The sequence below is a fragment of the Vombatus ursinus genome, unplaced genomic scaffold, assembly GCF_900497805.2.
Source record: "Vombatus ursinus unplaced genomic scaffold, bare-nosed wombat genome assembly UNPS02014791.1, whole genome shotgun sequence".
NCBI lineage: Eukaryota > Metazoa > Chordata > Mammalia > Diprotodontia > Vombatidae > Vombatus > Vombatus ursinus.
Genome location: NW_020954569.1, coordinates 7,197,443 through 7,223,496, shown reverse-complemented (window position 1 = coordinate 7,223,496; position 26,054 = coordinate 7,197,443). Strand labels below are relative to the sequence as shown.

General features: G+C 33.4%; 1 pseudogene; it reads left to right on the top strand.

Annotated features, from left to right (window-relative positions):
- Positions 1–263: 263 nt before the first annotated feature.
- LOC114048077 overlaps positions 264–26,054 on the top strand; it is a 121,821-nt pseudogene continuing 96,030 nt past the window's right edge.

Sequence of the window (26,054 nt, the reverse complement as noted above, 5' to 3'; positions counted from 1 at the left end):
ACACAACTGATGCAAAAGCTTACCCATTTGAAACTTGAAACAAACCTATTGCCAATCAGGTGACTTCAATATTGTTGAATGCATTTCCAAATTACTTTAACAAAGAATCATCATCTCATCATTAACACGTTAAAACTAAAACTTAAGAGTAGGCTTACCCAAATTTGGAGGCTGGCTGGCTTCTTTACCTTGCTTGATCCATTCCCTCTTCCCTCTCTCCCTATGGCTGCTGGGGGAGGGTTGGAGTAGGGAGAGTGAGCAGGATGTGCCACACCTTGGTGATACTTCTAGGCAAGGCCATTGCCAGTGGGGTGGGCAGTAGCTGCTGTCCCTCCCACCACCTTCCTTTCAGCAGGCTGGGTAGGGTGAATTTTAAGGTAAGGGAGGAAGAGTGAAACTCTCTTCTCCTAGTCTGATCTAGGATGAAAGGGGTTAACAGAAAAACCCAGGGCTGTTTGATATCCTGACACTTAAATACCCTCTTGACTCAAGGGAAGAGAGGGGGGAAGGAAGTGACTAGGGTTGTAAGGAGGTATTTCAAAACTCCTTAATGATCAATCACAAAACCTCCAGAATCTACTAAGATGTTTTCAGCTGTTCTAACTTTTCACTGTAGCCAGAGCCAGGACTACAGGAAAAAGAAAATTAAGAATTTTCCTTTGAATGTTTACAATTTGTCTTAGTCCTCTAGATCATAGAAGCCAGATACAAAGTTTTCCTTTTCAAGGTCTTGGAAACCAAGCCTTTTCCCAATGCTAACTTAGGGGCAAATCTTGGGGAAGTCCTGAGAGTCCAGCTATGAGGAGCCCATGGCCGTGAGGCAGGGAGAGAAGGGGAATCCTGCAGGTAAAGGCATGAGGACAAAGAGTCCCTCCAGGAAGGAGGATCCAGGGTGTGACCCATGCTTTTTTCAGCCAGAGACAAGGTTTATTAAAACAACTATTTAGGTGGGAAAGATTTTAAGAATCTCTCCTTTTCACCAGATTTTAAGAATCTAAGACAAGACAAGGTTTATTATATTAACAATAGAAGTGGGCCAGACTCTTAAGGAATTTGAGCAACAATGTTTTGTTTTCATTTGTTTGTTTTTATTTTTGTTCTTTTTTATGAGTTGTGAATGGCTCTGAGATATCTCTTATTGCAATTCTGTGAAAATTATTAAATTGTACATTTAATTTATAATAAATATAATACAAATATAATATTAAATATATATACATATAATAAATTTAACAATTAAATTTTAATTTTTTGAAAATTATTAAATTGTTAGATCATAATTTTAATGCTTTATTAATTAAATTATAAAATTATTAAATATGGGACATGTAAAGGGGGAAGGAAAATGGGGAAAATCATGAAAAAGAATATTCTGATAATGCTGATTATGGAAAGGAGTATAAAACTATAGGAAAAAGGAAATATTAAAATAGATTCCATTTGTAATGCATTTATCAACTGATATATTGTTAAATATACTAGAGTACAAATTTTCATTATAGAAAATGGCAGCTTATAGAGTTTTGGATTTATCCAACATCTCCCAAAACTTAAAAGATAAAATATTCAAGGGAATCTTCAATGAACTTAAAAATTGGAAATATTTTTGAAGGTAATATTGTGAGTTACAGAGGTAAATTTTTAAATGTAAACCTCCTGCTTTAAAAAAAAAATCTAATATTTTAGTAATGTAATGGTTCACATACCAAATCAGAGAAAGTTTTTGAAAATTCCTTGAATAATACATGATATCACATGGATTGAATTCCCAGTTATTACACTGTTAGATTGATAAATGCTGTTGAATTGGCTGAGACAGGTTTATGAAATCTGATGGGATTTTGCACTGATGCCGTCCTGGCTGATGAATGTTCTTTGCCATTTAAACATATTTATTTATAATTCTTCATTTGCAGTGACAAAACCACCCAAACTTGTAGTGTGAAAGAAAAAAAAAACAGGTATATGAATTACTGTGACTAATAATATTGCTTTAAATAACTAAACAAAAGAAAACTATAAAGTAGAAACAAATCTGAAGATTAGAGATTTGGTATAGAAACTCACACTATCAAGTAACTTCCATTGGGAAATCCTTCACTTTACTTCTCATGTATGACACGAGTGAGTTTTTCTGGGCAAAAAGATCATTTAAATGAGAAAACTTTTTGCTCAACCTCTGTCTGTCAATATCTGCTTAAAATATCAGATTAGATAAGTATAAATAAGCTTATTGATATTTAACTGATAACCATTTTGACTTGGAAGGTACTATCTAAAATAATAAAGACAGGCCACTTTTGGAAATCACTATTAAAAAAATGAGGAATGGCCCTGAGATTGAAATAATTGCCCTACATGGGACTGGGTTAAACCCCATGATACTTTGGCATTTCTTCACTAAGGACTTATGTATGTCTTTGTAAAAGGAAAAAAAAATATTGGCTTTAATTGGAAATATTCCATATATTTCTCAGAATAGTGGAAAAATAAAATATAGGCTACAGCTATTCATGATTATTTCAGTGTTAGATATTACATATGGAAGAAAATTAATTTTGCAACCCTTTTACACCATAAAGCAAAAAGAAAAGAAATCTTTGGCAAAAAGAAAAGAAATGCCACAGTGGTATATTTAACTTAGTGTTTGTAATATTTGAATAATCATCCATACTCACATAATAACAATCCCCTCCATCTGAAAGTTTCCCTCCTTAGCTTACTCTTGTAATCTTAAGTTGTAATCAAGGCTAAGTTCATATGACACATGTGATATAAAATCCTTCATATTTTACGTGGCCAATTTCCAGAAGTAACTTTGAATGAATTTTTATTTACTTAGTAGTATATATGGGTCAAATGAGGAAACATCTGTAAATCTCTTGCAAATTTTAGAGCACTATATAAATGTTTGTTCTTGATGCTATTGTTATTATACATGTAGTATTTCTCAGTAAAATGCAAACTACTTCATGGCAGAGACTTTTTGTTACCTCAGAACTGAATTGAGTGTGTAGTATATAATAAATTTTTAATTTATTGTTGAATTGAATGCCAATCACTATGATGAAATGTATTTTGCTTTTTTTTTTCAAATAGCAAGTGATTATTTTCTCTCTCTTTCCCCTCATTTATTTTTCAACTCCTCATTTAGGAAAAAAAATAAAAAGAAAATATAATGAAAAATCATCATGAAATAAAAACAAATTTCCCCTCTGGTCATATTGAAAAATGTATGTCTGATTATGCATATGATGAGTTCGTCACTTCTTTTAGGTGATGGATACCATTCATCATCCCTGACACCTCCACTATCAAATATAAAGTCACATTTGACATTCATAATCAACAATCCACCTAGCTTTCCAATATTCTTACACATTTCACCCTACCATCATACTCTTCAATCCAGTGACCATGGCTTCCTTGCTGTTCCAAAAAGAAGACACTCCATTTCTCAGCATTTTCTCTTGCTTTCCTGCATAACTGAAATGTTCCTCTTCCTGGCATCTCTCACTTCTTTCAAATTTAACTGAAAAGTCTACCTTCTGTAGGAATCCTTCCCAATGCCTTGTAAATTCTAATGACATCTCTCTTTTAATTATTTCCTATTTCTCATGTATATAGCTTAATTGTAAACATTTGTTTGTCTTCCTCATTATATTTTGAGCTCCTTTAGGAGAGGAACTATTTTCTGCTAGTGTTTGTCTCCTCAGTACTTAGCATAGTGCTTGGCACATAGTAGGTGTTTCAGAAATTCTAATTAACTGACAGACTGAAACAATTTTTGGTTATTGAATTGATCACAGTTCTAAGGTCTTATTTTTCTTGACAATATAATTGTTATTATATACATTTTTCTCCTCATCCTGGTGATTTCATCCTGCATCATCATTTAAGTCTTCCAAGGTTATTATTAAAAAATCCCTCTCATCATTTTATAAAGCATAGTAATATTTCATAGCATTCACATATCATATTTTCCAGCTATTTCCTAATTGATAAGTACCCTCTTGCTCTCCAGTTTTGTGCAAAAAGAATTGCTGATACTTTTTTGCATATGGATTTTTTTTTCTCTTTTTTTTAAAAAATACCTTTAATGTGTACCCAGCAATAGTGTCTCTGGATCAAAGTGTTCACAAAATAAAATGGAAACTTTCAAATATTGGAGTGGTTGTGAGCAAACAGGCACATTAATGAGTGTTTGGTAGAACTGTGACTTTGGTTCTACCTCTTTGTAAAATAATTTAGAACTGTGCCCCAAAATGTATCAAACTAAGGTGGATATTAAATAAGTTTCAAATAATATATTCAAATCAATGAGAACTTGAAATTCTATTCTTTAAAAGATTCCTCATTTTTTTTATTGCATGGTCCCTTATTCTTCTAATTCTATTAGAAAAAAATCTCTTTGGTAAAGAGATAGCACATTATTAATTGAATTTTGAAGGTCTGTATCTCCCTTGTACTTAGATCTCCATGAGTACATCTTTAATAGTCCATAAATATAGTTATCATAAAATCAATAGTATTAAGAGACATGATTCCTTAGTACTCAGATAATTATCAGTACAACTTCAAATGGATTCATTAACAAATCATCCCAGAAAATAATGCCATTTACTTTTTGGACTAGCACACACACACATACATACACACACACACGCACAAACACACATGCACATGCACACACACACACACACCACACCATTTTAATGGATTTCATTTCAGTCTGGGCCAACGTTCATCCTGAGATTTTGTGGAGAAGATAGAGATGTGATAAAGTGATGAGAGTTTATTTTTTACCTTAGCACATTCAGATGAGTGGTTTCAAAGAACGGAGAAAAAGCCTTACACTCAGATGAGCTTTAGAACAGTCACTTACCCTAGAAAGTTTTTAAGGGATTTATATCTGCATCACCACCATTGCAGGTCATATTTTGCATCTAGGATATGAATCAATATATGTAACTATGACCAAGACCTTCAGATGTATTCAGGATATAGCTCAATTATAACTCTAGGTTATTGTCATCCTAAAATAATTATTCTCATTTAGTATATATATATATTGCAAAGTAAATATCTACTGGTTCATTTTTTCCCCAATTAATGATAAGAATAATCTATCATGCTAGTTTATATATATATACACAAAACTTATACAACTTTTTGCAAAGTAACATATCACATCTTATATCAAAAAATAAATACATCAGTGATTCATACAAATACAAGCCAATTGCAAGTTTTTTTCAATATTCATACCAGATGTACAGGTTTTATTACAAAAGAGGAAAAACAATATGTAAATGTTCTAAGAAAAAAAATATATATGAGATTCAAATGTAGTATGGCCCAAATTCTAGGGTTGTAAAGAGCAATTTATTATCAATTCAATATTTCTTGAATAAACAATCCAAAAGTGAGATATCATTAATGCTGCCTTTGTAATCATTGTAAAGCTTTTAAATTCAGTTCCATATTCAGTCTTTTTTCATAAGCTAGAAATTGATTAAAAAATCAGACTATTATCATGAAATGCTAGAAATATTGATGCTCATCTGGAAAACCGTTTTCTATTTAAAATAAATTATAGATGTTATGATATTAGAAACAATTCATAAAAAAATGGCACTTCTCAATAGATAGTTGTAGTCAACTACAGTTCTGCCTAGCCTTGAATCCATTATCAGGATTTTTGAAGGGAGAGAAAATAAGCATTTATATAGCATCTACTACATCCCAGGAACATTGTACTTAGCCAAATTAAAAATATTACCTCATTTGATCTTCATAAAACTTTGCTAGCTGAAGCTATTATTATCCTAATTTTACTTTTGAGTACACTTTGGCAAAATGGCATTAATTGACCTACTTGGTCACATATTAAGTGTCTTAGGCTGATTTTAAATTGAAATCTTCCTGACTTCAGGTGCAGTTCTCTATACACTGTACCACCAGCTACATGAATAGGAAAAAAAAAAGTGTGACATTCAAGTCTGAAAGGAGCTGTTCCAATATTCTGGTAGCAACGTGGTACAGTGAATAAGGCATTGGACCTAGAGAAAAAAACCTGAATTCAAATTTAGCCTTAAATATTTATAAGCTGTGAACCCCTGGGCAGGTAACTACTTCTTTCTTTCTCAATTTTTATATTTGTAAAATATAGGTAAATAATTACATGTACTACCTAGGGAGAGAACAAAATGGGATAGTATTTTTAAAATGCTTTGCAAACCTCAAAACTATATACAAATGCCAACTGTCATTGCTATTTATAATTGTTGTTATCACAATTTTACTAATCATTTCATTTACAAGAATAACATCAAGGTATATATCTCCAACTGGAAGCCCATTGAACATCTCCTTTGGTCTTCAGGAGATAATCATATATTCTAATTCCTTTATTTGATTAAAAAAGAAGTCATTTTATCCACATGCATAATAACTCACAAAAAAAAACATTAAACATATAAATGTAATGGCAGGATAGCAACCTGTACCCAGACTATTTCTATTTGAACCTCATATGAGATTGGGTTAATGGCAATGGAGATGGAGATGGAGGTGAAAACAATATCAGTCATGACATTTATAGAAAATTGTAGGAAATGAGGGATTTAAGGTAGCAATTCAGAATCAAATTATGCCTTCAGAAACAAAAGAAGGGTTATCTTTAAGGTGGCCAGGCATATCAAGTCAGCTTATTCACAGAAAAGGTACAAACTATGAAATACATCATTGTAGACTACAAAGAATTAGTAACTACCAAATACCTAGCAAGACATCATCTGTTGGTTAGAATTATACATCAAAATTTCACTATCTTTCATAAACTTACAGATGACAAATACTCATACTTTGAGTATAGATCTCAAAATATCATTGAGAATTCAACAAAAAAAATACATTGAAATTGGGCCATTATCATAGTTAGAAATATTGTTAAAATTTTATAATGTAAACTGTGATAATGGTCTAATTTCAATGTAATTGACATGAGTTTTATCTGGCTACAAAACCAGTCACTGGCAACTCCATTGCCTATACCCTGTTCCAGGCCATAATTCCAGGTTGTGGTGGAGAGGGGTGTTTAAAGTAAAAAAGAGATCAAAGACCCTTCTTGTTGTTCCAAGGCCAAGAGAGCTCTATCTCAGGTAGCTACAAGGGAGTAAAGGCCCTTTCTGGGTAAAAACCAAATCACAAACAAGGAGAGCAGTCTCCACACATTTCTATGAATCACACTATGTCAGAAGTACTGCAAACTTACAAACCCCAAGAATTAACTGTGAAAACCTAGTGCAAAAAAAAAATTCCTTAGGATTAGAACATTGAGCAACCACCTCCCCCACTTTTGCAGGAGAGCAGAGCCTAACTTTAACATAAACTTAAAAGTCAAGAAATGGGTTGAGAAAATGAGTAAACAACAACAACAAAAGGAAACTTTTTAAAAAGCTACTATGGTAATAGGGAATATCAAGACAGAAACTAAAAATTAGAAAACAATAGGAAATCACCTATAAGCAAAGACTCAAAAACACAAACTCAACAAGATTTCCTTGAAGCTCTACAGAAAGTATAGAAAAATTAAATAAGATTGGTAGAGGAAAATTTGAGAAAAGAAATAAGAGCAATGAAAGAAAATTGTGAAAAAGACTATCAACACATTGGTAAAAGAAGCAAAAAATCTGAAGAAAATTAACTTAAAAATAGAATTGTCTAAATAGAAAAAGTGTAAAACCTCACTGAAAAATAATAATTTCTTAAAACTTAGAAATAGGCAGTTGGAAGTTAATGACTCCATGAGACATCAAGAAACAATAAAACAAAGCAAAATAATTTTAAAAATGAATTCAATGTCATATATCTCATTGGAAAAACAACTGATTTGGGAAATGAATTTAGGAGAAATAATTTAGGAATTATATGACTGCTTGAAAACCATGATAAAAAAGACACTAGATATCATTTTCAAGAAATTATCAAGAAAAACTGCCGTGATATCCTAGAATCAAATGGTGAAATAAAAATGGAGACAATCCATCCCTTACCTTCTGAAATAGATTCCCAAATCAAAACTCCTAGGAATATTATAGCCAAATTCCAGAGCTCCTAGGTAAAGGAGAAAATAGTGGAAGCTGCCAAAAAGAAACAATTTGAATATGTTGGAGCCACAGTCAGGACCATGCAAGATTTAATAGGTACCACATTAATGGCTTGGAGGGCTTGGAATATGATATTTTAGAAGAAAAGAGAGCTGGGATTGAAGCGAAGAATAACCTATCCTCCGTAACTCAGCATAATCTTTCAAGGGAAAATGAATATTAAATAAAATATAATATTTTCAAATATACCTGATAAAAAGAACAAGAGGTGAATAGGTATTTCTAATACAAGACTTAAAAGAAACAGAAAAGATAAACATGGATGAGAAATCATAAGGGACTCAATAAGGCTAAACTCTTTACATTCCTATATAGAAAGATGATATATGTTGTAACTCCTAATAAGTTTATCATTTTTTTGTTCAGTTAGAAGTGGTCAGCATAGTCAGAGGGCACAAATGAGAGTTGATTATGTTGGGATGATCTAAAAATAGTGGCATGAAAAAGTGGGATACACTGGTAGAAGTGGAAAGAAAAAGGAAGAATGGGAAAATTATTTCACATAAAAGAGGTATTAAAGGAAGAGCTTTTATACTGAAGGGGAAAATGATGGGGAGGGCAATGCTTGAAACTCTTTCTCTTCTAAAGTGGTTCCAAGAAAGAGGGGTATGCACACATATAGTCAATCCTCAAATTTTGTAGGACTAAGTTCCCAGGAAATTGTTCAAAAGTAAAAAAAAAACACACATACACAAAACAAAACATATGTTAATATAATAAACTAGAAATTACTAAAGTACATTTTTCTGCATGTAATTCTTTAGAATAAAACATTAATTCACATAATATGTACTTTTCCAATACATTAACTATGAAATAACTTATAAAATGTAAAACACAAAATAAAATCAGTAACATGAAAAACATTTTTCTTCTTAGCAATTCCCTAGAATTCAGTGCTTTCTTTTTTTACAATAACATCTCAATGAAAACATTGATTTCAGCTACTATTCACTTTTCATAACAAATGAAATCTATAGCACCATAAAGACTGTGCAGAAAATAAAATTCTTAAAAGAAAAACATTTTGTAATTTGAATCTTACCTTCCACTGTATCAGATGGCTATGTGAGGGTGTTGTATTACTGTATATTATACTGCTGTAAACCACTGTTACTTGGCTACCCTTTAAAAACCAAACAGAGGATGCTGACTTTGGAATACAACCCTGAAAGTCATAGTGCTAGGTCAAAGGGTATGCACACTTTCATAGCCCTTTGGGCATAGTTCCAAATTACTCTCCAAAATGGTTGGATCATTTCACAACTCCACCAACAATGCATTAGTATTCCAATTTTCCTACATCATCTCCAACATTTATCACTTTCCTGTTTTGTCATGTTGGCCAATCTGATTGGTAAATTTCTTTTTGTTCTCTTATTGGCAAAGCTAAAATTTCTAGGACAATATTGAATAATGGTGTTTCACCCCCAATCTTAATTGGAAATGCTTCTAGCTTGTCCTCATTACATATGGTGCTTGCTGAAGATTTTAGGTACATGTTACTTATCATTTTAGGAAGACCTCATTTATTCCTATGCTCTCTAATGTTTTTAGTAGGAATTGGTGTTGTATTTTGTGAAAAGCTTTTTCTGCATCTATTGAGATGACCATGTGGTTTCTGTTAGTTTTGTTGTTGATATGATCAATTATGCTGATAGTTTTCCTAATGTTAGACCAGCCCTGCATTCCTGTAAAAATCCTACCAGGTCATAGCACATTATTCTCATGATTAAGTTGCTTTAATCTCTTTGCTAATATTTTATGCAAAATTTTTGCATCTATATTCATTAGGGAAATTGATATATTATTTTCTTTCTCTGTTTTGACTCTTCCAAGTTTAAATATCAGAACCATATTTGCATCATAAAAAGAATTTGTTAGGACTCCTTCTTTGCCTATTTTTCCAAATAGTCTGTATAGTATTGGAATTAATTATTCTTTAAATGTTTGATAGAATTCACTGATAAATCTATCTGTCCCTAGAGATTTTTTCCTAGGGAGTTAATTGAAGGATTGTTCAATTTATTTTCCTGAGGTGAGGTTATTTAAGTAGTTACCTCCTCTTCTGTCAATAAGGGCAATTTACATTTTTATAAATATCAGTTTCACTAAAATTGTCAAATTTATTGGCATACAGTTGGGAAAAATAGTTACTAATTATAATTTTAATTTCATCTTCATTGGTGATGAATTCACCCTTTTCACTTTTGATACTGGTAATTTGGTTTTCTTCTTTCACTTGTTTAATTAAATTAACCAAAGTTTTATCTATTTTTTTCATAAAACCAGTTCTTAGCTTTATTTATCAGTTCAATAGTTTTCTTAATTTCAATTTTATTAATTTTTCCTTTGGTTTTCAATATTTCTAATTTGGTGATTAATTGAGGATTTTTAATTGGTTCTTCTTTTAGTTTTTTAGTTGTATGCCCAATTCAATGATCTCCTCTTTTTCTATTTTATTTATGTAAGCATTTAGAGATATAAAACTTCCCCTAAGAACCGCTTTCACTGCATCCCATAAGTTTTGGTATGTAGTCTCATTATTGTCATTCTCTTCGATGACTTTATTAATTGTTTCTATGATTTGTTGTTTGACCCACTCATTCTTTAGTATTAGATTATTTAGTTTCCAATTATTTTTTAGTCTAGCTTTCCATGGCCCTTTATTACATATAATTTATATTGCATCATGATCTGAAAAGGATGTATTTAATATTTCTGCCTTTCTGCATTGGATTGTGAGGGTTGTTATGCCCTAGTACATGGTCAATTTTTGTGTATGTGCCATGTACTGCCAAGAAAAAAGTATATTTCTTTCTATTCCCATTCAGTTTTCTCCAGAGGTCTATCATACCTAACTTTTCTAATGTTCTATTCACCTCTGAAACTTCTTTCTTGTTTATTTTGTGGTGAGATTTATCTAGTTCAGAGAGGGGGAAGTTGAGGTCCTCCACTAGTATAGTTTTGCTGTCTATTTCTTCCTGTAACTCCCTGAACTTCTCCTCTAAGAATTTGGATGCTATACCATTTGCTGCATATATGTTTAGTAATGATATTACTTCATTGTTTATGGTGCCTTTCAGCAGGATGTAGTTTACTTCCTTATCTCTTTTGATAAGATCTATTTTTGCTTTTGCTTTGTCTGATATCAAAATTGCTACCCCTGTTTTTTTTTTTTGGTTTTTTTTTTTTACTTCAACCGAAGCATAATATATTCTACACCAGGCTTTTACCTTTACCCTGTGTGTATACCTCTGTTTCAAATGTGTTTCTTGTGAACAACATATTGTAGGATTTTGATTTTTAAAGCAGTTGCTATCAGCTTCTATTTAAGAAAGAGTTCATTCCATTCACATTCACAGTTATTATCACTATCTGTGTCTTTCTCTCCATCCTATTCACCCCAACCTATTTATGCTTTTCTGTCTTCTTTTCTCTCTTTCCTTCCTCAGTAGAGCTTTGCTTTTGACCACCACTTCCCTTAATCTGTCCTCCCTTCCATCACTCACCTTTTATTTCCTTTTTATTTCCCTTTTCCTTTACTACGTCTTCCCTCCTTTCTATCCCCCATTCTCTTTTCTTTCCCCTTTCCCCTCCTATTGCCAATATGGCAAGTTAGATTTCTATATCTGAGTATATTATTCCATCCTTGAGCCAACTGATGAAAGTAAAGTTCAAACAATGCTCATCACTCTGTCTTCTTTCCCTCTACTGTAATATATCTTTGGGCCTCTTTATATGATATAATTTATTGTTTTCTCCCTCCTCCTTTCCTCTTCTCCCACTACAATTCCTTTTCACCACTTCATTAGTTTTTTTTTTATCATCACATCAAAGACAACCTAAACCTACCCTCTCTGTCTATGTATATCTGTTCTAAATGTCATAATAAAGATACAGTTCTCAAGTGTTGTAAGTATAATCTTCCCATGTAGGGATGTAAACAGTTTACCCTTATTGAATGACATGTTTGTTTCTTTGATTGCTTTTCCCTTTTTCTGTTTACCTTTTCATTCCTCACTTGAGTCTTGTATTAGAAGATCAAATTTTGCATTTAGCTCTGCTCTTTTCATCAGGAAAATCTGGAAGTCCCCTATTTCATTGAATGTTCATCTCCTGCCCTGAAAGATTATGCTCAATTTCACTGCATAGTTGATCCTTGGTTGTAATCCAAGCTCTTTTGCCTTATGGAATATCATATCACAAGCCCTTCAATCTTTTAATGTAGAAGCTTCAAAGTCCTGTGTAATCCTGACTGTGGTTCCATGATATTTGAATTGTTTCATTCTGGCTGCTTATATATCCTTCACTTGATAATTCTGAAATTTGTCTACAATATTCCTTGGTGTTTTCAATTTGGAAGTGCTTTTGGGAGGTGATTGGTGGATTCTTTTGATGACTATTTTACCCTCTGGTTCTAAGGCCTTAGTGCAGTTTCCTTTGATGACTTCTTGAAGGATACTGTCGTGGCTCTTTTTTCATCATGGCTTTCAGGTAGATAAATAATTTTTAAGTTATCTGTCCTGGATCTATTTTCCAGGTCAGCTGTTTTTCCAATGAGGAATTTTACATTTTCTTCTATTTTTTCATTCTTTTGATTTTTCTTGACTGATTCTTGATGTCTCATAGAGTCATTAGCTTCCAATTTCCCAATTCTAATTTTTAGTGAATTGTTCAGTCCATTTGGCCCATTTTACTTTTTAGGGAGGTTTTCTCTTCAGTGAGTTTTTGTGCCTCCTTTTCTATTTTGTTCATTCTACTTTTTATTAAGTTGTTTTCTTCAGTATGCTTTTTTCCATCTTGTCCACTGTATTTTTAAAGGAATTGTTCAATTTTTCCTCCACTTCTCTTATTTGACATTTAACATCCTTCCTAAGCTCTTCTGAAAGACTTTTTGGGCTTGACACCAGTTCATTTACCCTCTGAGGTTTCAGATCTGGGTATACTGACAATGTTTTTTTCTCCAGAATTTATGTTTTGATCTTCCCTGTTACCAAGATATTTCTCTAGGGCCACTGTTTTTCTGTGCCATTTTTTTGCTCATGTTATTTGCCTTTTTTCTGACTTTTAAAGTTGATCTCTGCTTCTGGGGCACAGAGTACACTGTCCCAGATTTCTTGTGGTTTTGGCTGGTGGCCTGGTTAATAGTTTGGTGAGGTGGGGCTTCCCACTGGCTTGCTGGGATGCCTCAGTTCCTGAATTGGTCCCTTTCAGCCACAGCAAGAGGAGCCTTTCCCATTAATCCCCCTAAACTTGTGAGCTAAAAAGCTGTTGTATCTTGTCTTTCTGCTGACTCCACTCTTTCAATATTTTTCCTGGGGAAATATTCTCTGGGTTTTTTCAAGGTCAATAAGGGAGAGTGAGAGATACTTACTGCTTACTCCACCCTCTTGGCTCCCAGAAATCGAAATAGGTGACTTTCAAATATTCAATGTGTGGGCTAATAGCTCCAGGAGCAGCCACTGCCACCACTGTTGCTGCTGCTACTGATGCTGATTCTGTCACTCCCAAGTCCTTCTCCTGATTTGCTGGCACAAGGGCTGTATCGCCATGCCCTGTAGCCCTGGGTGGACTGTGCTTCTCTCTCACCCAATTCCAACAGACCACTCCCACTGACCTTCTAAGTTGTTTCTTGCTTCTGTAGGCTCAGAAGACTGGACATTGCCACTGCTCATGGTGATTCAGTCCCCCAAAGCCTGCTCTGGCTTTTCTTAGACCAAGACTATGCTACACCCTGTGCACTGGATGCTCCTCTCTCAGGCCAGTGCAACAGATCTTTCCTGTTAACCTTCTAGGTTTTCTTGGACTGGAGATCTGCCTCATTCTGTCTCTTTGTTGGTTCTGCCATTCTAGAGTTTCTTCAGAGTCACTTTTTAGAGGTATCTGAAAAAGTTTGGTGGAGAGCTCAGGCGAGTCCATGCGTTCACTCTGTCATCTTGGCTCTACCCCTAATAATCTCTTTCAGTTGTGTATTTTTTCTTATCTCTTTTACTTGAACAAAACATTAGAAACCCTGTTGCAGAAAGTTAAAAAGAGACTGAATGTAAAAGAAATGGAGCTCTAGCTTGTATATAGTCTTCTTTAGGAGCTATCCCTTCAAAAAAGGGGAGAGAGAGAGAGAGAGAGAGAGAGAGAGAGAGAGAGAGAGAGAGAGATTTATATAACCAACTGGGACAGAGGGATCAAGACAAGTTTTTTAAGGATAGAAGTGCCATAGGAGCACTTGAAGGTAGCAGCAAATCTCACATTAGACAAGCAGAGACATAAAGTTAGTGGGAAAGTGGGGAGCTAGATGACATCATGGATAGAGTACCAGGCCTAGAGTCAGGAAAGTTAATTTTTCTTGAGTTCAAATCTGGCCTCAGACACTTACTAGCTGTGTGACCCTTGGCAAGTCACTGACCCCTTTTGTTTCAGTTTCCTCAACTGTAAAATGAGTTGGAGAAGAAAATCATATACCACTCCAGTATCTTAACAAAGAAAACCCTAAATGGGGTCATGAAGAGTTGGATATGGCTGAAACAACTGAACAACAAAGGGATTATAGGGATAAAAATAATCTTATGGAAAAGATAGCAAGGAATAGAATCACATGTACATGTAAAGTGGCTTTCATGTGACAAGAAAGATAGCTCCATCATCTGAGAAAAGAATTAATTAGGAGATAATGGCAGACAGAATATTACTGATGTGAGATCTGGAGGAGGAGGGTAGAAGAGGAAGCTCTCATTGAATGGCCTCCATTTTCTTCAATGAAATGTGAGAGGTTCTCATCTGATAGTATAAGAGAGGAGGAACTATGAAAGGTTTGAAAATGTGTGAAAAAACAAGTTGCAAAAGCTGGGGTAATATAGTGAATAGATTAATAGAGTATAAATGGATTGCCATTTTGGAGTGAGACTACAGTTGAAATTGTATAACATAAATTAATATTGTACTCAGAATAGTTTCATGATATTCTCCAGTTCACTTTGCAGCAAAAGTTTAGGAGACAAGAAAGTAGTGAGGCCTTGACAAGAGATATTATAAAATTAGGGGTCATCTTGAGACCGCCATAACAGTCTCTTTTAAGGGAGGCTATAGCTCATAGAATCTATGCATAAAAACCATTGTTATAAGATTAAACCTGATAATATTGAGACCATCATAACAGACTTCCCTTAAGGGTGGCTGTATATTGAGAGGATCTCCTCATGGAAAAGTACTAGTAATAGTACTTTTAAGGTTAGAACTGCTGTGTACCCACAAATAATTTCTTTTAACAGTTTTCCCCTTGCATTTGTATACCCCCCAAAATCTCTGTGCCCTAATCAGAATCATCTGCCCCAAATTAAAGGGAGAAAACCCTACCCTCTCTTTCCTTATTTGAATTTTCTAAACATAGAAATTTATCTTCTATAGCATCTTTGAATGTGGGTCACCTCAATGAAGGTCACCCCCTTATTGAATCAACTCCAGTGGGAGATTGCCTCCACAGTAAAAATAGTCTTCTAATTGACTTTAAAGCCCTTCATAATATATAGCTTTTTTTCTTACTTTTTTAGTACTGCACTCACTTCCACACACTTTACAATCCAGTGAAATTGTCTTCTTTATTTATCCTCACACAAGACACTCCGTTTTCAGAATAAATTTTCATTGATTCACCTTATGTCTTGAATTCACTGACTCCTAATTTCCATTCTTGTCTTCCTTGGCTTCCTTCAAGCCTCAATTCAAATATCAACTTTTTTTTTAAAGAACCTTTTTCTTATCCTCCTTAATGTTAACACTCCTCTCTGTGATTACCTCCAATTTAATTCATGATTCTATTTCTCTCTCTCTCTCCCTCTCTCTCTCTCTCTCTCTCTCTCTCTCTCTCTCTCTCTCACTCGTTATCCTCATTTTAGAAGCTTGATAAGAACTAAACTTCATTTTCCTTGGGGTACAGAATTCTCAGTCAATGAAACACCCTCCATTAGTGGAGATTTGCAATTCCTCTGCAGCTTATAGTCTTAGGGAGTTACTGGGAAAATTAAGAGATTGTGATTTGATCATGATCACAAATATCAGAAGGGAAATTTGAAAACAGATTTTATACTATACCATATTATTCTTAATTTACAATTTTAAAAATGAGGTTTAGAGAGTTTAAGAAAACAAGGTCACATAGCTAGTTGGGGAAGACCTAGCTCTAAATCCCCTCTCTGGCTCTATATGTGGAACACTATTCAATCAATTAATGCCCACTATTGCCCTGGCACTATGCTGAGTAGTATCATTTAGGCCACATTATCTTGTGTGTTGAATAAAGCATTGCTGCCCACTGTAAGCTGTAAAATGTATTGCAAAAGTGACTTTTCAAATAGCTAATCATCATGCCAACTTTGTATCATATCATAATGAAGACTAGATATTTAGAAAATGTAATGTGTAAGAAACTGAGTATATGTAGAAATTGCATGGCTTAGGAAAAAAATACCCAGCTTAGTTATTGACAACCATTTTTAATATAAAGTTCAGTTAGATCCCTTCTGACTCCCAGAATCAAAGTATATGAGTTGTAGAGGACCTCAGAGGCTTTATAGTCCAAATAATACCTGACCAGTGATGTATATAACACTGTTGACAATCATTATCTAGCCTTTCATTGAAAGCGTCCAATGTGGACACTACACTAACCTACTAACTCTCAATGTTTCCTATTCCCCTTGAAAAGCTCCCGCTTCCACATCCCCTTTCTCAGGTCAAGTCTAAATGTAACTCTTTGTAACTTTTACTCATTGCTCCTAGCTCTGTACCCTCTTCTATCAAGCAAAACACATTGAATTCTGCTCTACAGGAAGGATATTAATTCTTGTAAATATTTGAAGACAGTTAATGTGTCCTATTTTCTTCAATATGTCCTCATGACACAAACTATAGGCCTTTAACCATTCCAATTTTCCTCCTTTAGATAGACTCAAGGCTTATCCAAATCCTTGAGAGAACAGTCACTCCATTAAAATTCCCTTTAATAATAACAATTCTTTCTCAATGTTGTCAACAATTGAAGTTAATCTCATTGACCTCTGGTTTACAGACTTTACTCTATTATCTATTTTTCTTTGTTTTGTCTGTCTGTGTCTGTTTGTTTGTTTAAAGGACAACTGCAAACAAAGTGAAACAGAGGTTAGTGTTGAATTTGAAGTCAAGAAGATCTGACTTAGAATTTTGAATCATATTTATTCACTTTACAAGTCATTTAACTTGTGTCAGCCTCAGTTTCTTAATTGGTAAAAAAAGAAAAAATGAAAAGTATCTGCTCCTCAGCTTGATATGTGTATCCAATGAGAGAACATATTTAAAGACTTTTCCCCTAAACCTTAAAGCTCCATAAACATTAGATATTATTTTCCTTTTCATTGCCCCCATTAGCCAGGATCTTTCAAAAATTCCTAATGATAGCTCCACAATCATGTTTTCCAGTTCTTAGAGGGCACTCAGCTGTAGTTCATCTGAGCCTGACTGTTAGATATTGTCAAGAGCAATAAAGCACTCTCTTATTTCTCTGTTTATTCCAGGTGCTAACTGCCTCTTTGCTATTTTTGTTCATTTCCTTCCAATTTCCAGATTATTCTACTCAGAGGAGAAAAAATAAAATAAAATAACTGAACTGCACTCAGAATTCTTCAGGAGTTGTTATCATTCTCATATCTACTCCATTTTTGTTTGGGAAATTATATAGAAATTTTTTGAAATTTTTTCCATTTTTTGCATATAGTCATACTTTGTGGATTTTATTAAAAATAATATCACTTGAAGACATGGAAGGAGGAAAGGAAAGAGGAAAAAAAGGGGGGAAGGAAGGGATCAGGTAGGGAGAGAGAGAAGTAAGGAGGGAGGGAGAACAAAGGAAGGAGGGAAGCTAAGAAGGAAGCAGAACAAGATTTGTTAAATCCTTTTTGTTGTCATTGTTTAAGTGTTTCAGTCCTATCTGACTCTTTGTGACCCCATTTGAGGTTTTCTTGGCAAAGATACTGGAGCAGTTTGCCATTTCCTTCTCCACCTCATTTTACAGATGAGGAACTGTAGCAAACAGGGTTAAGTGACTGGCCCAGAGTCACACAGCTACTAAGTGTCCCAAGGTCACATTTGAATTCACCAAGGAATCTTCCTGATTTCAGGCACAGCACTCTATCCACTGTGCCACCTACTTTGTGACAATCCCTATGCTAAGTGCCTTGTAAATATTATTTCATTTTATTCTTACAAGAACCATAAGAGGTAAGTTTATTATTCCCAATTTATAATTTAGGAAACTGAGACAGATAGACAAATTGACTTTTTCCATTGCCCAATATCATATAAATCTTTAATGTTTAAGATTGGATCTCATCTCTGATCTTCCTGACTCTAGGTACAATTCTCTATTCACTGTACCAACAAACTATGAAGTATAAAAAAACACTTTACATTAAGTGTTTTTTAATTGTTTCTATGTTGTTGTCTATTTGTTTTTGTTTGCTTTTTTGGGGGTTAATGGAAAGACAAAAAGTCTTCAGATAGTCATTTAGATAGTTATATGTAGCAATTTTTTTTTCCTTCTTTGGAGTTAAACAAAAATCTCCATTCCTTTAACTTTCTTAACTTTCTTACAATTCCTCTCATCCTCCCTTAAAAGAAAAAAAAGCCTCATACCATAATATAAATCATTTTCTTTATTTTTATGGTACATACTTAAAAAAATCCTCCTTAATTTTAGTCAAATTGATTTTTTTTGTTTTTGTTTTTATTTTGTTTTTCATTAAATTCAAGCAAAATTTCATCTTTATTTTTCAGTTGTACCATACAGGGATGTCTGGATAAATTAACCTGTCATATCTTTAAATATCCCTTTACATGCTTCTGTGTCTATCAATTAGGTATATTCATATAAAATGTCTTTTTTCATTTCATAGGGTTGGTTGAACTTATTTTTAAAACCATGATAAAACAGATTTAGCTTCAATTTGCATTTTATTCAAGTTTGTCTTTGATGTTCCCCTTATTAATTTATATTTTAAAACTTATCCTTGAAGTCTTTTCATTTAAATGTGACAAATTTATAAGAACTTTTCTAACGATAGCCTCACTTTTGTGTTTCAGCCATGCCATAGCTCACGATTAAAGCTTCATTTTACTTTTTAAGTGCTTATTTGTTCCCTGGAAGTAAGGCCTAATGGATTTCAGGTTCTGATTCCACTAATGAAGAAATTATGATAAAGAATATAGTTTTATAGATATAGTTTAGGAGTTATCTTCCTATTAAGGCAAATATATACATATCAACAAAATATTCATAACAGTTTTTTCATACTCTTTTCAATAATGACTCCTCCTCTATTATGTACTTCATAAAAGTAAACAGTATAAGTCTAAACTCTTATTTTCACTTAAGGTACCTGATTGTTTCAGGCATTAGCATGTCATCATGCAAAAAGCAATTGCTAGATCTATGTAATTGTCACCATAAACACATCTGAACTCCTTTAGTATATACGTATTTAAATATCTTCAATTCCTTTTCCTATATGCAACATTCAGTCATGAGGATATGGCTAGATTTCAGGAAGGCAAGGTGAAAGGTTGGAGTGGGAAGACAACTGTTTTAAAACCCTGAGACATTATGTCATTGCCTGGCAACCTATATGGACTTAACAGGTTTTAGGCAAGATTTGTTCTTAACCATCAGCAGTGTTCTAAGTATTCTAAGTTAAAGTTCTCAATCTAGACAAGCAAGAGTTTTGGAATGCTAAACTCATTAACTTACAAAATAATTATACTTCAAAGGATTTTAAAAAAGTTTTCCCTGGCATAATGATGAAATGATGATGGTCATGATGATGGTATTGAAGCTCCATTTGACTTTGCATTTTTATGTTTTACAAACATTTCTCCCTAAAAGATATTGCTGAGAATGTAAACTAAATATGGTTGTCCAGTATTTTTTGCTAAAGATGGCTTTTCACAGCATAAGGTACGATGCTGACATTCACAGTTTATAAAAAAAGAAGAAATAAAAGGTAGAAGAGGAGATAGACACTGGATAATTCAATCAATACATTCTTCCTCCTTAATAAACATAGTCAATATCTGGATCACTGTCTTCTTCTAAACCTCAAATGCTCTTCCAATCATTAAAAACTTCATCTTACATATTTATATTCCCTTAAGCAACCTTGTTTCCCTGTTTATCACCTTATGCACCTTCCCTACACTTCTGCCACGTACACATAACATGTTTCAGGTGTTCTACACCTTCTTCTACAACTTCTTCAAGTGAGTCTATGAGTCATAAATTTGTCTATTGAACAGTAATCTCTTGTTCTTCCAGCTTTCCTTATGTTTTATTACTCCCAAGTCCATTCTTAACCATCACCACAGTCTCCTTCACTCCATTTCTCCTTATTCTCTCACACACTATCCCTGCTACTGTGGTCTCATTTTTCTGTTTTCAAATTATTGTCCTTTTAGTTAACTACTTCAACATTGTAAAATCCTCCACTCTTGAGAGAGATACTATGAGGAAGACCCATAGGAATAGTAAAATCCCAAAACCCCCAGATCAAGGATAAAATATTATGAGCAATGAGAAAAAAAAATTTAAATATGGTAGTGCCACAATCAGAATCACACAAGACCTAGCAGCAGTGACACTAAAAGACCACAGGTATTGGAACACTGTATATCAAGGAGCAGAAGAACTGGCGTTCCAACCAAAAATATCATACTCAGCAAAGCTAAGCATAATACTGAATGAAAAAAGATGGACATTTAATGAACTTTCAGAAATTTATTTAAAAAAAACTGAACTTAACAGGAAATTTGAAATACAAGAGCCAAGAGAAATATAAGGTATATATCAAAGACTAATTACAAGAGACTCAATAAGGACAGATAGTTTACCTTTTATATATGTACATTGTAAAATGTATTTCTAAGATTGTTATTAATAATTAGGTAGGTTGTAAGAAAGATTGGGGTAGACCTAAGTATCATTTGACTTTAAAAAGTAAAACTATCTAGGAAAAGCTAAAAAGAGTGTTTACTTTATACAAATGAGGTACAAGAGGAAGAAGTGACACAGAAGAATTAGATGGGGGATGAGGATAGTTAATTCTGGAAACCTACTTCCTACAAGTGGGAACAATACATATACATCTAGAAAAGTAAAAAAAAGTTCTAAAGAAAGACATAAAGTTCTAATGGGATAGGAATGGGAAATGGGGGACTGTATAAGAGAGGGATCTCTAAAGGGGAGGGAAAGGGAAAAGGTTAAAGTGGGGGTAGATAAGGGTATTTAGATTTATGGAAATGGGAGCATAAGGAAGAGATCCTTGGATGGGGGGTAGGTTAAGCAATAGGAGGGCAAGATAGCAGGAGAAGTAAAGCAGAGGAGTTAGGAGGAATAGAAAATAAGATATATGCTCAAACATAAAAACAAAGATAAGAAGTAGAATTTGTTAGGTAAAGTATATGTCTATATGTATGCATGTGTGTATGTATGTATGTTTGTGTATATATATATGTGTGTGTGTATCTATCTATCTATGTATCTATCTATCTATCTATCTATCTATCTATATCTACATACATATACATATACACATGTAACCATGCTTATTTGTAGCTTTTGGTGGGGGAGGTGAAAAATAGAACAAAGTAAAAAGTGCACAGCAGAGAAAAAAGGAAAACTAACAAGGGAGCAAAGAAAAGAGGGACAGCTTTCAATACAATATGTAGTATTTATTATATAGGCTTTCTTGAAATGGAAATTTATTGCTATGTATTTTAAATCCTCTCTTATATTTTGCTGTGCACATGACATTGTTTTTCTTTACTTTTTTGTATTTGTTTCAATATTTAACTTCATAATATGTTTCTGTCCCTTTTCATATTGTATATTTGTTTCAGTAATAAAAAAAGACTAAATTCTCTCCCTCCTTCAATTGCCTCCCTTTCATTGACAAGTCAAGCAATTAGTCATGCAAAACATTTCCATATTAGTTATATTGTGAAAGAAACACAGTTTAAAAAAGATTTTGAAAATTTAAAACATATATTTTGATCTGCATTAAGATTCCATTCTTTCTCTGGAGATGGCTAGCATTTTTTCATCATAAGTCTTTTAGAACTGACTTGGATCATTGTGTTTCTGAGAACAGCTAATTCATTCAAAGCTGGACATCATACAAATATTATAGTTACTGTGTACACTGTTCTCCCGGTTCTGCTTACTTCACTTTGCATTAGGTTATGTAAATCTTTTGATTCTTTTTCTGGGAGCATCCTGCTCATGACTTCTTTTAGCATGATGGTATTCCATACCAATTATATACCAAAAGCTGTTCAGCCATTTCAAAATTGATGGGCAATCCCTCAATTTCCAATTTTTCATCATTACAAAAAGAAACTCATTGGTACCACATCAGGCCTATAAAATTGGCTAATATGACCAAAAAAATTTTAAATGTTGGAGAAGATGTGGGAAAATTGGAACATTAATGCATTGTTGGTGGGATCATGAACTGATCCAACCATTCTGCAGAGCAATTTGGAATTGTACCCAAAGTACTGTAAAACTGTGCATACACAGTTTTAGATCCAACAATACTACTATTTGGTCTGTATCCCAAAGAGATCATAAAATTGAGAAAAGGACCCACATGTGCAAAAATGTTTATAGCAGCTCTTTTCATGGTGGCCAAGAATTGGAAATTGAGAGGATACCTATCAATTGGGGAATGGCTGAGCAAGTTGTGGTATATGAATGTAATTGAATAATATTGTTCCATAAGAAATGATGAGCAAGCAGATTTCAGAAAAACTTGGAAAGACTTACATGAACTGATGCTGAATGAAATGAGCAGAACCAGGAGAACATTGCACATGGTCACAACAACATTGTGCAATGATCAACTATGGTAGAATAAGCTCTTCTCAGCAATGCAATGATCCGAGACAATTCCAAAAGACTCATGATGGAAAATTCTATCCACATTTAGAGAAAGAACGATGAGATCTGAATTCAGATTGAAGCATACTATTTTCTCTTTTTTTTTCTTCCTCATTGATTTTCCCTTTTGTTGCCATTCTTCTTTCACAACATGACTAATGTGAAAATATGTTTAATGCCTTTGTATATGTATACCCTGTATCAGATTTCATGCCTTCTTGGGAAAGAGGGAGTGTGGGGCAGGGGGGGAGAGAATTTATAACTCAAAATTCAAAAAGTAAATATTGAAAACTAAAAATAAATTTTTAAAGAAGCTCATTACTTGTAATCTCACCATTATATGACTAATTCAAACCTTGACTGACTCTACTTCCCTGTGTATTTTCTCCCCTCTTATTGGAGGACTTGAGAGTAGAGTAGTAAAACTCTACCTAATGCCTTCCTTTATAGAAGGTAGAAACTAGACTACCTCAGGTTACTGAACTCTGCATCTGTTGCTCTACCTGGTTTCTACTCCATGGAACAAGATACTTCCTGGTGTCCCATCCAACCCCTCTTTCATCTACATTCCTGCCTCATTTGTGTGTTGTCTTGCCCCCATTAGATTATAAGTTCCTTGAGGTCAGGAACTGTTTTTCTCTTTATTAATCACATACCCAGTAATTACCACAGTGCCTGGCACATAATAGATATTTAATAAGCCTTTATTGCATTGATTTGGAATAGAATGTCATTTTTTGTGTTTGTTTCTATGATCCCTAGAATTCTGCCTGATACAGTATGGGATTAAAATTGCTTATTGACTGTCTAATTAACATTCATAAAATCCTAATGATCATTTTTAACTCTGTAAAATATTTTCTTTGGAAGAGAAAAGAATAAATTTTTAAACTGGACACAGTTCAATGGCTGTTTCCACTTGTATCCCTTTACTTCTTTTCAAGATGCTATTTTCTGTTATGACTATTTCTATATTGTTTTTCTTAAAGAAGCATAATTCCTGCCTCTCACAAAAGAACTATACTGTGGGGATTAGTAATAAAATACAGTTTAAAAAGGGATGAAGTCTATGGATGAGCACTATCATTTGGACATCACTTGGAATGTTATGATTATATCCAAACATCATTTTTTAATTGCATTATTTAAGTTCAGAAGTAACAGATTTTGAATAACAGTATCACAGTTCATATCCATTGATCATATAATAAAGTTCTAGGGATGCTTTCCCTCTCCTTAATCTAATTAAGTGGTTTTAAAATAATGAATAAATAGGAGTTTGATAGAAAAGAGGGCTTGCATCTTTTGGTTAAATATATTTAACTTGAGGTTTTTACCACTGTTATAAATTCCAAAAGTGTCCATTCAATAAAGATCATTATGCATGTGATATTTAAAGAATTGCAATATTAGCAAAGAGATCTAACATAGGAGTGATGTACAAAAAGTTGAATAGATTTGGCCAAGCAGAAATGTTAGACAAAGAAAAACAATCTTCACAGACCTATTAAGTATCATATTGGAATAACAGTCTAACCTTTAAAATTCACTTCCACCTTGAATTATCTGCACTTTTTAAGTATCAGGTTTCACCAGCTTAATTTACTTATTTACATGGTAAAATATTTTGTCAAATGCGATGAAGCCATTTCATCCGTGTTTTACCTTCTTTTTTATTTTATGTAAATAGGTAAAATTTTCAATTTGCGTATTAATGCTCCTCTTTGTTGTGAATTCTCTCTCTCTCTCTCTCTCTCTCTCTCACACACACACACACACTCACACACACACACACACACACACAAACACCACACACACTCACACACACAGAAACACATACACAAATAGGCTATCTAGCCCTAAGGACAGAACATATAATTTGTTTTTTGTTTTTTTGTTTTTTTTTTCACAAGGAATCTTCTATTTGACCCACAAGCACAATAGGAAAGTGCTCAGGATAATCTTTGGTTGAATCCTGACCACTTAAAAAAATGAGAAATGTTTGTTAGACTTAAAAGTTTTACCCTACAATGTTATGATTACTACTGTTTTATGAAAAGTCACTGGTACCTCTGATGCATATATCAATTCATTGTATCATGATGTATCAAATATTTAGGGACTAAATGTTCATCTGTTTTGTTTTATTAGTACACAATTGCCTATCCTACCATTTTACAGCCTTTAAATCCCTCTTATTTCACATCAAGATATTTGCACTTTGCCTTCTTCTTTGATAAAAATTTAGGGAATGATAAGACACACAGAGAATATGAAAGCAATGAGAAATTGTGTAGGCACTATCTTCCAAAATTTCAACATGTTTTTCTTTTCATCTTTTGAAGAAACAATTTTACATATTGTTCATTCTTTTTTGCTTTTTGTTATTTGATTCCCAAAATATTTTTTTCTAGAGAATAAGCAACTCAATGGTAGTGGATCATGTAAAATCGAATTGTTAACTAAAGGGTCAATAATTTGAAGAAAGAAAATGGTGCCAGACAATGCTTGAACCTCACTCTTTTCAGAATTGGTTCAAAGAGGGTAGAATATATAAACACACTTAATTGGATATAAAAATCTGTCTTACCCAAAAGAGAAATAAGAGAGCAATGGTATAAGAAATATGAGTAGGAGGATGATAAAAGGGAGGGTGGATTAAGGGAGGCAGTGGTCAGAAGCAAATCAAACTTTTGAGGAGGGACAGGATAAAAAATAGACAAAGAAGGATAAACAGAAGAAGATAAAGTTCATGGAAATATACAACTAGTAATCATATTTATGAATGCAAATGAGCTCACCTATAAAATGGAATTGAATAGAAGAATGGGTTAAAAATCAAAACCCAACAACATCTTGTTTACAAGATATACACTTGAAACAGAAGGACACACACAAAGTTAAAATAAAGGACTGAAGTAGAA